The sequence below is a fragment of the Artibeus jamaicensis genome, unplaced genomic scaffold (genome assembly GCF_021234435.1).
Source record: "Artibeus jamaicensis isolate MK-2021 breed Jamaican fruit bat unplaced genomic scaffold, CSHL_Jam_final scaffold_378, whole genome shotgun sequence".
NCBI classification, from domain to species: Eukaryota; Metazoa; Chordata; class Mammalia; order Chiroptera; family Phyllostomidae; genus Artibeus; species Artibeus jamaicensis.
The window spans coordinates 22,845-38,419 of NW_026522044.1; the positions used below are offsets into that span (position 1 = coordinate 22,845).

The 15,575-nt window shown below is 40.0% G+C and overlaps 2 pseudogenes; one reads left to right on the forward strand and one right to left on the reverse strand.

Annotated features, from left to right (window-relative positions):
- Nucleotides 1-787: 787 nt before the first annotated feature.
- Nucleotides 788-11,531, forward strand: LOC119048536 (60 kDa heat shock protein, mitochondrial-like; annotated as a pseudogene).
- On the reverse strand, nucleotides 5,612-6,716 carry LOC119049846 (hsc70-interacting protein-like; annotated as a pseudogene).
- Nucleotides 11,532-15,575: the final 4,044 nt, after the last annotated feature.

Consider the following 15,575-nt stretch of genomic DNA (forward strand, 5'->3'; position numbering starts at 1 on the left):
CTCCAAAATACAAAGATAAACTCAATTGGAATTTCCTAAGTTGAAGACCAAACATCAGAGAGAATCTTTCTCTCTAACAACTTGTGATACGATTTCACCAAAGTAGAAATCTAACACTTAAATATGAAATCTCTTGCCCAAGCAACAAACTGCAGCTGTCATTATATTATTACCCTACATAGTCACTATATGTATTACATATGAAATCAAACCCAGTATTAAATATGCTGGCACAATTATGCAGTGAATGATGATAGCAGTGATGATATTAGTGAAAAGGGACTATATTTAGCTTAAGAAGAATAAGGGGGGAAATGTGAAAACAAGTAGGAAGTTGACAAAGAGATGGGCATTTTCTAACTAGGAAAGGTAATTTTAAACATAGAATTATGCCCTGGCTGGTGTGGTTCAGTGGACTGAGCACTGGCCTGCAAACCAAACATTCACTGGTTTGATTTCCAGTCAGGACACATGTCTGGGTTGTGGGCCAGGTCCCCAGTGGGGGACACCTGAGAGGCAAACATGTGTTGATGTTTCTCTCTGTTTCTTTCTCTCTCCCTTCCCATAAGAATAAATAAGTAAAATATTAAAAAACATAGAAATATAAAAATAAAAGTATTCTCTTACTCTTCCTGTATGGAATTAATATGAATAATTTATTTTATATATCAAATAAGAACAGAGCTAAGTAATCCAACTTTACTACAGCATTATAAAAATCATCCCATCTTCTCACCACCAAAGGGACTGCCTCTCTGTTGGCACATCCTGTCACTGCTCTGCAGAAATGCTTCGATTACACATAGTCCTTTACCAGATTAGGCCAGTGTCCAGGGAAGTAGCTCTTCATCTCCCTCGGGCTTATTCCAAAGATGTGAAATTTGGTGCAGATGCCTGAGCCTCAATGCTATAGACCTTTGTTTAGCTGACGCTGTAGCCGTAACTATAGGGCCAAAAGGAAAAACGGGGATTATTGAACAGAGTTTGGGAAGTCCCAAACTAACAAAAGATGGTGTGATCATTGCAAAGCCCACTGACTTGAAAATAAATATAAAAATATTGGCACTGATATGTTGAAGATGTTGCCAATAATACAAATAAAGAAGTTGGGAGTGGCACCACTACTACTGTACTGGCATGCTCTTTTGCCAAGGAAGGCTTTGAGAAGCTAGGCAAAGGTGCTAATCCATTGGAAATCGGGAGAGGTGTAATGTTGGCTATTGATGCTATAATTTATGATTATAAGAAGCAGTCTAAATCTGTGACAGCCCCTGAAGAAATAGTTCAGTTTGCTACAATTTCTGCAAATGGAGACAAAGTAATTAGCAACATCATTTCCAATGTAATGGAAATGGTTGGAAGAAAGGGCATCACCACAGTAAAGGATGGGAAAACACTGAATAATGAATTAGGAATTATTGAACACATGAAGTTTGAGGTTATATTTCTCCATACTTTATTAATACAGCAGAAGGTCAGAGGTATAAATTTCAAAATACTTATGTCCTATTGGGTAAAAAGACAATTTCTAGTGTTTAGTCCACTGACCCTGCTCTTGAAATTGCCAATGTTCATTGTAAGTCCTTGGTCATAATTGCTGAAGATGTTTATGGAGAAGCTCTAAGTACACTTGGTCTGAATAGGCTAAAAGTTGGTTGTAACAGCCAAAGCTCAAGATTTTGGTGACAATAGAAAGAAACACCTTAAAGACGTGGCTGTTGCTACTGGTGGTGCAGTGTTTGGAAAAGGAGGATTGACTTTAAATTTTGAAGATGTTCAGACTCATGAAATAAGAAAAGTTAGAGAGGTCATTGTGACCAAAGATGATGCCTTATTTTTGAAAGGAAGAGGTGACGAGGCTCAAATTGAAAAACATATTCAAGAAATCAAGCAGTTAGATATCATAACTAGTGAATATAAAATGGAAAACTAAATGAATGTCTGGTAAACTTTAAGACAGAGTAGCTGTGCTGATGGTTGGTGGGACCATCATCTTTAACAAGAGATGTTGAAGTGAATGAAAAGAAAGACAGAGTAACAGATGCCCTCAATGCTACACAAGCTGCTATTGAGGAAGGCATTGTTCTGGAAGGCATTGTTCTAAAACGCCCCTGCTTCCGTGCATTTCAACTTTGCACCAAACTCCAGCTAATGAAGATAAAAAATTGTTATAGAAATCGGAGACTTCCACCACGATGGAGGCATAGTTGGAGACGCTGTGCCTTCTCCCACAACCAAGTTGAGAGACAACAAAATATTAGCAACAGAAAACACAGCCAGAACACAGAAAATTGAACTTTTTGGAAGTCTGATAACAACAAATTCTTCAGCCTGACCAGTAAGAGGGGCGAAGCCAGCAGCTGGTGGAGCGGAGTTGCACAGGAAAACTCAGTCAGATGAACTCAGGCGCAGGGATCCCAGGCATGGGGTTGCAACGGGCGGACCCAGTGAGCGACTTGTGTACCCAGCAAGGGTGCAGGGTGGCGGGTTGACTGTGGTCCCGCATTCGTGCGCAGATAGACCTGCGAGGGAGTGGGCAGTGAGACAATGGGACCAAGTAGGTCCCAGCGGCAAGAGGCAGCAGAGGGGGCCGCCACTTCTCCACTCTGACCCCGTCCCCACATACAGCGTCACAACCCAGCAACCTGGGCGGCCCCGCCTGGTAAACACCTAAGGCTCCACTCCCTCATACCTAACAGGCACACACAGACCAAAAATGGCTCAAGAAGATCTCAAAGCCCCAGAGCCCATAAATCTAAGCGATGAAGAAATAGCAAAACTTTCAGATGCACAGTTCAAACCATTGGTGATCAGGATGCTCACAGAACTGGTTGATTTTAGTCATAAATTAGAGGAGAATATGAAGGCGAAACTAATTGAAATGAAGGGAATTGCACAGGAAACCAATAGTGATGAAGAGGAAACTGGGACTCAAATCAAGGAGTAAACCAGAAGGAAGAAAATAATGGCCAAACAGGAAAATATGAAGAAACAACAATTCAAAAAAATGAGAAGAGACTTAGGAACCTCCAGGACATCTTTAAATGCTCCAACATCCGAATTATAGGGGTACCAGAAGGGGGGAAAGGAACAGCCACCAGTGGAAAACTTATTTGAACAAATAATAAAGGAGAATTTCTCCAATCTGGCAAAGGGAAATAGACTTCCAGGAAATCCAGGAAGCTCAGAGAGTCCCAAAGAAGTTGGGACCCAAGAAGAAGCACACCAAGGCACATCATAATTAGATTAGCCAAGATTAAAATGAAGAAGAGAATCCTAGAAGCAGCAAGACATAAGGGGACAGTCACCTACAAAGGAGTCCCCATCAGACTGTCAGCTGATTTCTCAGAAGAGACCTTACAGGCAAGAAGGGGCTGGAAAGAGGTATTCCAAGTCATGAAATCCAAAGACCTACAACCAAGATTGCTCTATCCAGCAAAACTTTTCATTTAGAATGGAAGGACAGATAAAATGCTTCTCAGATAAGATCAAATTCAAGAAGTTCATAATCACCAAGCCCTTATTATATGAAATGTTAAAGGGACTTACCTAAGAAAGATGAACAGTGAAAGGACAGCAAACTCACAGTTATTAAGAACCACACCTAAAACAAAAGCAAACTAAGAGGACAGCTAGATCAGGAGCAGAACCATAGAAATGAAGATCACATGGAGGCTTAGCAACAGGGAAGTGGGAGGAGGAGAAGGTGGGAGAAGGTACAGAGAATAAGCAGCATAGATGGTAGGTAGAAAATAGGTAGGGGGGAGTGCAAGAAGAGTATGGGAAATATGGAATCTAAAGAACTTTAGACACGTGGTCATAAACTAAAAGGGGGAATGGTGTGGGAGGGGATGTGCAGGATGGAGGGGAATGAAGGGGGAAATAGAACAACTGTAATGGCATAATTAATAAAATATATTAAAAAAATAAGCCCTGGCTGGTGTAGCTCAGTGGATTGAGTGTGGGCCTAGGAACCAAGCAACCATGGTTCAATTCCCAGTCAGGGTATGTGCCTGGGTTGCAGGCCAGTTTCCATCAGGGGACTCACAAGAGGCAACCATACATTGATATTTCTCTTTCTCTTTCCTTCCCTTCCCCTCTAAAGATAAATAAATAAAATCTTAAAAATATTTTTAAAAAAAATAAAAAGGAATAAAATTGTTATAGAAATCACACAAAAAGCACTCAGAATTTCTGCAATCATCATTGCTAACTAAGAATGCCGGTGTTGCAGAATTGTTGACACTTGAGAAAATTATGCAAAGTTCCTCAGAAGTTGGTTATGATATTATGCTTGGCAATTTTTTGAATATTGTGGGAAAAGGAATCATGATTCAATTCAGATTGTAGGAACTGCTTTATTGGATGCTGCTGGAGTGGCCTCTCTGTTAACAACAACAGAAATTGTAGTCACAGAAATTCCTAAAGAAAAGAAAGATCCTGGGATGGATAGGATGGGTGGAATGTGAGGTGGCATGTTCCAATCTTAAAATAGTGCTTTACCGTTATTAATGAGAATGGAGAGAGGAAGCTCAAGGCAGTGCTCATCACCTATAACTTCAGAGATATCAGTTAAAGGAAATGATGGAAGAAAACTGTGGTTGATGTTTAAGAAAATCATCATAACCATCAGTTACTGGTTTCAGTTGACAACATACAATGGTTTACTGCTATTGTTGTCCATGCCTACAGATAATTTATTTTGTATTTTTTTAATACAAATACATTTGTACATTCCTGATAACTAAGTAAAAAAAGCCATTAACCAATGTACTGCTTTCAGCTTAAGTCACTGAGGCATTTTTACTACTATTTTGTTAAAATCAGGATTTTAGTGCTTGCCATTCCAATGAGAAGTTAGAAAGCAGCCTTTCTGTGGAGAGTAAGAATAACTGTGTACAAAGTAGAGAAATGTCCAGTTATACGAACATTGTGTAATAATATTTGTTCAAAGTTAAAAATATAAATCATCCCTTAACCTCAGTGTAAGATTGAAATGTATCTAACACAGGGTACATTTTTATTTAACATGTAGTAATATTACTGCTGCCCTGCCAAGTACTTCCAGTCTCTACCTGGGTCCTACTGCAATACTGGTGGTTCCAGTAGTTTTATCAAAATAAATCATTTAAAAATAGAGTATTTAAAAACAAATCAAATGCCACAGAAACTGTAAATTCAAATCAAATTTTATCTATTTAAATATTATAGTTGCCTCTTGCTAATAAACCTTTATTTATTCCACTCAAACTGAGCAATAAATCTCCCATACTGAAGTATCTTTTTTGCCCAATTAATTTGAAGCAAAACACCAACGTAATTAGTAAAAAAAAATAGGGTTTAAAACACCCTTTCAATTTGCTTTTAAATATTTTGAAAGATTAAAAGTGTTTAAAGTTTGTAATTCCTAATAGGAAAACGTTATCTGAATGAGTACCCTAATGGAAAACCGTTACAAAATGATACAGCTGCTTTTGATAGAGGGGTAGGGATTTTCTTCAAAACTTTATTCATGTGAAGGTCAGAATTAAACTGGTTCATATTTTGCGACATCCACTGGGTGATCGAAGTTGTTTTTCCTTCAGCAAAGGCTTTATTTGTCAGAAGGGCATTATGCTTTACCTCTATATTTGGCTGACAAGTTAGTGATGAGATTAATAACTTTTGGGTTGCTCTTATTTTTGACATATTTTCTGGGTTCTGGGCCACATCCTGGGAAGCTACTATAACTTCTGGATCCTGCATAGATTCAAGAATCTCTGGATCACTAAGAATTTCATGGAGCCCAGGCATTCCTGCCATTCAGGTATGCCTCCTTCCATTTTAAGCATTTCTCCAGGAAAACTACCAGTCATTCTCCCAAGACAGCACCCAGAAAAGAGCTATACAGAGCTCCTGGTTGTCCTCTGGCTCTTTCTCCCTCTTGGCCCTCTCCTTTTGTCAGGAGTCTTCTTAACCCTTTCCATTCTTTGATCTCTTGCACTTCTCATTTCCGCCCATACTTTCTCTGATGTTCTGCAATTTGGGGGTCCTTGGTTGAACCTCTGTTATCATTGCACTAGCATCTTCATTATAATCCAATTATAGGCAAGGTCAAGATCATGGGCTGCTTCATCCCAATGGCCCAGAAGTCTGTGTGCTTTCCCTCGTCACTTGTAAGGCTGAGCTGGATAAGGATTTTTTCCAATAGTTCTGTCACAATCTCTGATGGCAGCATTTGGCTTCTTTAATTTGATGAAGACACTGGCTCTCTTGGCTTATAGAATGGCCAAGTGGAGATTCAGCTTGATAGCATCTGTGAACAAGTCAATGGCTTTCTGTAGTTCACCATCATTTAGGGCATCAATGGCAGTCACTTATTAAAAAATTATTTTCCCAATTCATCATATCTTCTGCTATGTCTATATTTTCATCTCTCTTTTTAAAATGAATCAGTGTCTGATTCAATTACATTTTCATTGTCAGTTTCTAGATCACTTTCCTCAATGATTCTTCTGTCTTTATGTTGTGCTCTACCACCTTACTGTTTTTTTCTTCCCTGATATTTTCTTCTGATTTAGTTTTATGAGTAGCAGGTGGTATTTTGCCAGCCCCCCACCCTGAATGCTCTTCACTAACTCCTTCGGGAAGATGTTTCCTCAGTGTGTAAAATGCTTGGATTCTGCTTAGAGATTTTTCACTATGGCCCAAAGCTCCCTCACTCTGTGAGGGTCCATGGTTGTGAAGCTGGGGAAGGCTGCTAGTACGGTTGAGGCTGCAGCCTATTTCTAGACAACAGTGCTAGCTCTACATCACCATTTAGAAGGGGCTTACATAGTTTATCTTGCAAATATCTTTTCACACAGATATTGGAAAATATTGATATCACTCCATGAGATAGATGCTTCCAAAAACTGACATCAATCCACATGCATATGTTTTTTATATTTTATTTATCAATTATAGTTTATATTAAATATTATTTTTATTAGTTTCAAGTGCATAGAATAGTGGGTAGATCATGTCAAATATACTTTACAAAGTGTTCCTCCCAATACTTCCAGTACCCACCTAGCACCATACATAATTATTAAAATATTATTGACTATATTCCCTATGCTGCACTTTACATCCCCATGACTGTTCTGTAACTACCAGTCTTAATCCCTTCACCTTTTCCACCCAGTCCTCAAAAACCCTTGCCTCTGGCAACCATCAATTTATTCTCTGTATCTATGAGTCTGTTTCTGTTTTGTTTCTTTGTTTATTTTGTACTTTAGATTCCACATGTAAATGAAATCATGATATTTGTCTTTTTCTGACTGACTTATTTCACTTAGCAAAAGCATGTGATTTTTTAAGATAACGAAGATTTTTAAAAAAGATTGTATTTATTTATTTATTTATTTATTTATTTATTTATTTATGAGAGAGAGGAGGGAGAAAGAGAGGGAGGGAAACATCAATGTGTGGTTGCTTCTCGAGTGCCCCCTACTGGAGACCTGGCCCACAATCCTGGCATGTCCCCTGACTGGGAATTGAACCCATGACCTTTTGGTTTGTGGGTCAGCACTCAGTTTACTGAGCCACACCAGTCAGGGCAAGCATATGATTTTAACTGAGCATATTCATCTCTTGGATGTCATTTATACAGTTGTTAGATTTTCCTCTTGATATTTACCTTTTAAATGGTCATTACCTTATAGTCATGGTCAATCACTTCCAACTGAAGTTCATGTGGAAGCTTCTCAATTGCACAATTAGGTGGTTGTGAAATATGGAAATTTCCTTTGTATCTTCATAGAGGTCTGAAAAAACTGCTGGAAGTATTGTCTGAACTTGGATCTATATTCACTGCAAATCTGCATGGGAATAAAGGTCTTGCTCCTTATTTTAACTTCTGACAGCATGAGAAGCATATACATCAGCCAGATAATACTTTAATTTGAATGATTTTTGTTGACATTGAAATGACTCTACCAGAGCATAAGCTTTATATTTTTAAATATATTTTATTGATTATGCCATTACATTTGTCCCATTCCTCCCCTTCATTCCCCTCCACCCTGCACACCCCCTCCCACCCACATTTCCCCCCTTTAGCTCATGTCCATGTGTCATAAGTTCTTTAGCTTCTACATTTCCCATACTATTCTTGCCCTCCCTCTGTCTATTTTCTGCCTGCCATCTATGCTACTTATTCTCTGTGCCTTCTCCCCCTCTCCTCCTCCCACTCCTCTGTCGCTAACCCTCCATGTGATCTCTCCATTTCTGTGGTTCTGTTTCTGTTCTATTTGTTTCCTTAGTTTGTTTTTATTTTAGGTGTGGTTGTTAGTAACTGTGAGTTTGCTGTCATTTTAGTATACATGTTTTTTATCTTCCTTTTCTTAGATAAGTCCCTTTAACATTTCATGTAATAAGGGCTTGGTGATGAGAACGCCTTCAACTTCACCTTATCTGAGAAGCACTTTATCTGTCCTTCCATTCTAAATGAAAGCTTTGCTGGATAGAGCAATCTTGGATGTAGGTCCTTGTCTTTTATGACTTGGAATACTTCTTTCTAGCCCCTTCTTGCCTGTAAGGTCTCTTTTGAGAAATCAGCTGACAGTCTGATGGGAACTTCTTTGTAGGTTAGTCCCAGATTTGTTTCCATCACTATTGGTTCCCTGTGCATTTTGCCTCATTTCACTTAGCGTAGCCTTCATTTTTTTTCATGTAATTTGTGACTAAAATAAACCAGTTCAGTGAGCATCCTGATCACCAGTGTTTTGCCCTGTGCATTGATAGGTTGGCTATCTCTTTGTTGCTTAGAAGTATTGGCTCTGGGCCTTTGAGCTGTCTTCTACTTGAGCCATGTTTTCGTCTGTTCATGCCTATTAAGTGTGAGGGGTGAAAGCTTAGGTGTTCAATGGGGCCGGCCAGCCCAGTCGCTGAACTGTGACTGGGGGCGAAGTCAGAGAGGGAGAAATGGCATTTCTCGAATTTTGGTCCCCTCTGCCACTTCTCACAGCAAATTGGGCCCTTCTGGTGCTGGTTCCCGGGTGGGTGGGCTTGTGTTCATTCAAGGACCCTGTGGGTCTCCCCAACGAACTCTCCTGTTTGTCTGGCCACCTCTCCCGGCACCTCAACCCTTGAAAGTTTTTTCAATTGGTGCTTTTAGACTTTATTTCCTGTCGCTGGGGCCCTGGGTTGCACAGTCTGTCTCGCTGACCATTTTTAAACCTGCCTGGTTTCTCTGTGCACAAATGTGTGTTCACGGTCAGCCAGTCGCCTTGCGAGCCTTACTGAGTTTTCATACTGCACCTGCTTGGGGTGCCAATCACCACCTCCTCCTGTGGAGACTCCTCTCCACCAGCCACTGAGTCCGCCCCTCTTACCAGTCTGGATGAATGGTTCGTTGTTGTCGGACTTCGGTACAGTTCAATTTTCTGTCTGTTTGGTTTTATTTTTGTTTGTAAATCTTTGTTGTCCTTCAATTTGGTTGTGCGAGGAGGTACAGTATTTCCACCTATGCCTCCATCTTGGCTGGAAGTCCAATATAAGCTTTGTATATAACTGCTGTTCACATTGTAATTGTGCATTGAATTGATTAAGACATATTATCAAACCTACAACAAAAGCTTATTTTCAAAGCTATTCAGTGTTGAATAACATTTGAAGGAGATTTTGTGAATCATAATAATTCAGTCTCTACCTTGAGCTCAAAAAATTACACACACATGCACACACACACCCCTTTACCACTGTGAAGCGATAGAATTGCTCTGTGATAGAGCAAGTGAGAATACCCAGCTCCCATTTCTGACAAAAGTACACAGAACTGTGATAGCTATGTTAATGAAAGTGAATGAAATTCCCCATTGATACTATTGGATGAATAACACGAGAGATTCAGCTATCATTTGCAATTTAACTGCTGATAAATAACATAATGAATAGTCATGATAGTTAAATACCTTACATTTTCACAAGTTTTGTATATTTGTTCACAAACCCGTTTTCTGCTTCATACATATTGTTACCACCATCGGTTGGAACACCTCTTACCAGATTCCACTTTAGGTTATACTAAGTGTATTTTTCAACTTCTTCCAAACTATTCTCCCCAAAGTAGTTCCATGCAGACTGTTCATAGATACTAAGTCTTTAGTCTCTTTAAACTCATCAGTCACCAGTCTCTCAGTACTGGTCTTCTTACTCCTGTCACTGTCAAATTCCTGGGATAACAAGTACGGCATTTTTGACATGTTCTGTTAGTAAAAGTATTACTAGGACATTCTCAGGCAAGTATTGAGATTCAAAGTTCTCCTAAGTAAATAAAAATTCTAATTGGCTGTCTCACTACATCTTTCAAATTTCTTGAAGAAATCCCATAGCTCTGCCACTTGGCATCCCAAGAAAGAGCTCATTAGGAAGCTGCCAATGAAAAATATGTTTATGACTTAAATGACAAACTACATCTGATGGATTTAATTGATATCTTCAGAGCAATTCACACCAAAGCAGTAGAATATACATTCTTTTCAAGTGCACATGGTACATTTTCTAGGATAAACCACAGATTAAGACACAAAACAAATCTCAATAAATTTAAAAAGACTGATATCATATCAAGTATCTTCTCTGACCATAATGCTATGGAACTAGAAATCAATTACAAGGAAAAAAAACTGAGAAACACACAAAGACAGGAGGCTAAATAACATGTTACTAAACAGTGAGTGGATTAACAATTAGATCAAGAAATAAATCAAAAGATACCTTGAAACAAATGAAAATGAGAGCACAACAACCCAAAATATATGGAATATGAAAGTAGTCCTAAGAGGGAAATTCATAGCATTATAGGCCTACCTCAAGAAACAATAAAAATCTGAAGTAAACAATCTATGTTTACACTAAAAAAAACAACAAACTATAAAAAGAACAACAAACAAAGCCCAAAGTGAGTAGAAGAAGGCAAAAATAAAGATCAGAGAAGAAATAAAGCAGAGTTTTAAAAAATACAAAAGAGCAATGAAACCAAGAGCTGGTTCTTTGAAAAGGTAAACAATACTAACAAACCTTTAATGAGATTCATCAAAAACCAAGAGAGAGCCCTGGCTGGTGTAGCTCAGTGGATTGAATGCAGGCCTGCAGACCAAAGGGTAGCTGGTTTGATTCCCAGTCAGGGCACATGCCTAGGTTGTGGGCCAGGTCTCAGTTGGGGGCATGGGAGAGGCAACCACACATTGATGTTTCCCTCCCTTTCTTTCTCCTTCCCTTTCCCCTCCCTCTAAAAATAAAAAGAAATAAAATATATAAAAAAACAAGACAGAAAGGACCCAAATAAATAAAGTCAGAAACAAAAATGGAAAAGTAACAACTGATACTACAGAAACACAACAAGAAATGCAATTTACGATACTTTATTGAAATAAGCTAGTTAGAGAAAGACAAATGCCATATGATTTCACTTACATGTGGGATATAATGAACAAAATAAACTAATAAAATAGAAACAAACTCGTAGATACAGAGAACAGACTGACAGCTGCCAGAGGGGAGGAGGTTTGGGGAACTGGGTGAAAAATGTGAAAGGATTAAGCAAAAAAAGAAAAAATGAAACTACATAGACACAGACAATACTATGGTGATTACCAGAGGGCAAGGAGGTGGGGAGAGGTAGAAAGGATAAAGTGGACATAAATGGTGATGGATGGAGACTTGCCTTTGGGCAGTGAACACACAATACAATATACAGATGACGTGTTATAGAATTGTACACCTGAAACACATATTATTTTATTAACCAATGTCACCCCAATAAATTCAATAAAAATTAAAAATTATGGCCATGAAATTACAAAAATTACTGTGACTAAGCATAGCAGAGCTTAGGTCGCTAGTGGCTAATTCACACATAAGGAACAGTAGTACCAATATAATGCTAAAACAGAGTCTTAGTCCATACAATGAAAAGTCATCTTTCATTTGAAGTCCATGCTACCTCCAAGTAAGTTCCTAACTCCTCTCCCCAATTTAACAATAAACCACTACATCTCTCAACACCATCAAAGTCAAATCTCTGTGACAGCTAAATCAAAGACATTCAAGGAACCTGGACAAACCATTGTCAAAATATTTGGTAATAAATACACACAATTGGTGGAAATGCATGAGGGATATTTGAGTCTTTATATAGTGGTTTATGCAATTTCTCTTTGTGATATTGATATTTTACTGTCAATAAGTCTACCCAGCAAAAATAAGTATTTTATTCATCAGTGAGTACCCCACTTTACTACTTCCAATTAATCAGAGATTTTCTCTACCTCTTATGATCAAAGATAAGAAGCCTGGCAATAGTTCTCCAGACTTGTTCAGAAAAACCCAGTGCTATGGACTCTGCCCTTCATAAAAGCCACATATTAAGAGAGTCCCAAAAACACAATGTAAAAAAACAACAACTGAGCATTGACTCCTCAACTAAACAACAACCTAGCAATTTTAATATCTGTTGATTCATGAAACTGCAGGACATACACTGAAGATCCCAATCATTCAACCATTCACCAAGCATGTATTGACTACCTACTATATGCCTGCAGTTGTGCTAGTGAGTGCCTACTCATAGATGCCTTAACACTCGTGACTTGTTCTAGTTCATGATCTAGAGGGTTAGACAAACATGTGGACAATGATGACAAAAATGTCAAGTGCTAAAACAGGGATGAACACAAAGTGCTATGACATGAAGAGAATGATTAACTGGGAGTGGGGAAGAAGTGGATTGGTGCCTGAGAAGGTGCTTAAGAACAGGTATTTCACCTGGATCCTAAGGGATTACTAGGAGTTTGCCTAGCAATGAAGGATGGCAGGACAGGGGGATGGTGGGGATACACTGCAGGTAATGGAAAGAGAATTCATAGTGGAAGAGATGTGTGTACACATGTGAAAGTCATTGTCCAGGGAACAAAAAGTCTCCAGCTTGGGCAGAGTGGCAAATGGTCTTGGAAAAGAGACTGAGCCAATAATTAGTACTACTAATTAATCATTACTACTAATCATAATTAGGAAGAAAGTCTTCTGTCTCCTGTATAAACACACATTCTTCTTTGTGCCACCATTCCCTTTCCCTCCCATCCTCTTAATGTTCTATCCGAACTGATCAACTTTATTCATTAAATCATGAATTTACACATCTACCAAGTTTACCGGGAACCTTCTAATGTACCAATGCCATGTCCCATTGGAACTATCGTTTGTATCTGTTTGTTTCACACATGAAACTAAAAATGGTAAAACTGCCCATGGTCCCCATCCTAGCATCTTCCCATCATCATTCTTGTGCCCCCTTTTTAAATCCTCACTCAAGGATATTTTGTATAGATTTTAGAGAAAGGAGGAGAGAGAGAGAGACAGACAGACAGACATGTGAGAGAAAAACATCTATTGGTTGCCTTCCATGTGCGTCATGACAGGAGATTGAACCTGCAACCCAGGTATATGACCAGGGATTGAACCTACAATCTTTTGGTGCATGGGATGACACTCCAACCAACTGAACTACCCTGCCAGCACATTCTTATGCACTTTTTGAGGAGTTGGCTAAGACCTGTGGAAGCCAGGCCTTCCAAGCTGCACACAAATGTTGGTGTTCTGATATATCTGCCAAGACTATTTATATTCGATCATTTCCTCTTCAGTTGTCCCCTCCAGTTATCAGCAGGATTGAAAAACAACATGATGGCTACTGTTAATCAAGATGTCTCTGGTAAAGAAGTTTGCACCTGAAGCCTCTTATTTGTGCAGGGAGACCAAACTGGGTACTGGGCTTGCCATGCAGAAAATCGTTTTCATGAAAAACTACTGCTATGAAGTGATGGGCATGAAGAAGAACCCAACGGAGATGGTCCTTTCACAGAGGAAGCAAGTTATCTCCCTAAGTGGTTGGAGTTGGCGCTAAGTCCCTGGGAGGTCGAACTAGTTGGTACCATCAAACAAAGAAGAAAGGAAAAGGTGGGTGTTCCTCCAGGAAAATACCTGAAGCAAAAATGAGGGAGATTCTCCTTTCAGCTGTGACCTTGGGGCTTTCTTCATGGCAAGTATGTGGCCCAGAAGTCTATGGAACAGTCACCAGGGCCTCAGTTATTTGCCTGAAGCTGCCCAGGGTAGCAGGTCCATCCAAGAGGTCCCAAATTGTATCTCTGGTGTGTAGTTGGTGCCTGACCTCCATATCCAGTAATCTACCTATGACTTCTGATTGGTATCCAAGCCAGGAAGTTAGCATAATTTTGGATTTCAGATTTCCTTAGGGAAAGGTTCTTTTTCTTCCCTGTCAGTTAACAGAAGCATCCAAATCTTTTTCCTTTCCAGACCTGTCATCAGGATCAGAGTGAGACAGGGAAAGACCCAAGGCTACAACAACCTGAAGAGATTACCATTTAATATCAGCATGGCAGGGTCACTCCCCAAAGACCAATCCAAAACTCTCTTCTACAGCCTGCCTTGTATTCACTGCCTCCAGGAAAACTTCTTTTTTATGTATTTGTTCCCTCACCCCCACCATCACCCCCACAGGCTCTCCTGAATTACAGTAATATGTGTGGACATTATTTGTTAGTTCCTTTACAAAAACCAAAGACCTTTGTGGGGGAATGTACCGACCTTCAAGTTTGTAGCACCCATGCTGTCTACACAGGTAGGTAGGTGTTTGTGATAGAAAAACAGGGCTTTGGAATCCCCATCAGTGTCAACGGTGTTTCTCTCCTGCCTGCATAGGGCAGATTATCTGCAAAGGGCCTTTGCATAGCCTCTTTTCATCCCTCCTTGGATCCTCTGCATGGCTGGTTTCCAGTGAGGTTTCTGCTCTTGTGGCCGGTTGTGATGCTTGTGGTGCTGGGATGCCCAGGATGATGAAGGATTGCACTGCCCTGCACTGCCCACCCCCGGCCATGAATGAAACTGTTCCCTGTCCCCCCACACCACTGGGAGTGACTAGGCTTGTTGCTGGCTGGACTATGGGTGCTCCCCAAAGAGAAGCACCCACACAGCAGTGCCATCTCCTTACAGGAGCCAAGATCTGGGGTCAAGAGCACAAGGTCCTCGAGTTGAACACCTCCTGCAGTTTGTGGAAACCACAGGAGGAGCAGGAGACTGTCTTTCAGAACTTGGCCTTGCCTCCCATGTCTCAAGGGGTCATTGCACAGGGCCTGTGACCAAGAGCCCAGCCCCTGGGAGTGGGGTGCAATGTCAGGGCTCCATCCTTCCTATTGAGCAGGAACTGCAGCCCTGCCAGGCCCTGGTCCTGGGTGAGTTGACACCAACAAGGGCCTCTTTGCACTTAAAAGCTTGCCCAGCTTCTGGGGTTTATGTTTTTTCTTCCAGGCTCAGTCATCCTTCCTAAACTACAGCTTGTTCATTATTCCTGGTGATTTTAACATTCACACGGACTGCATATTTCACACCCTATACTTTCACTGCCACTGACTTCTTTATTTGACATTTTCTACCTTACACCAGATACTCACCTCTATGACATGATCCATACTAGACTGTTTCATCACCAGAAACTGCACCATTTTGAAATTTCCTACTCCAATCATCAGAGAAAT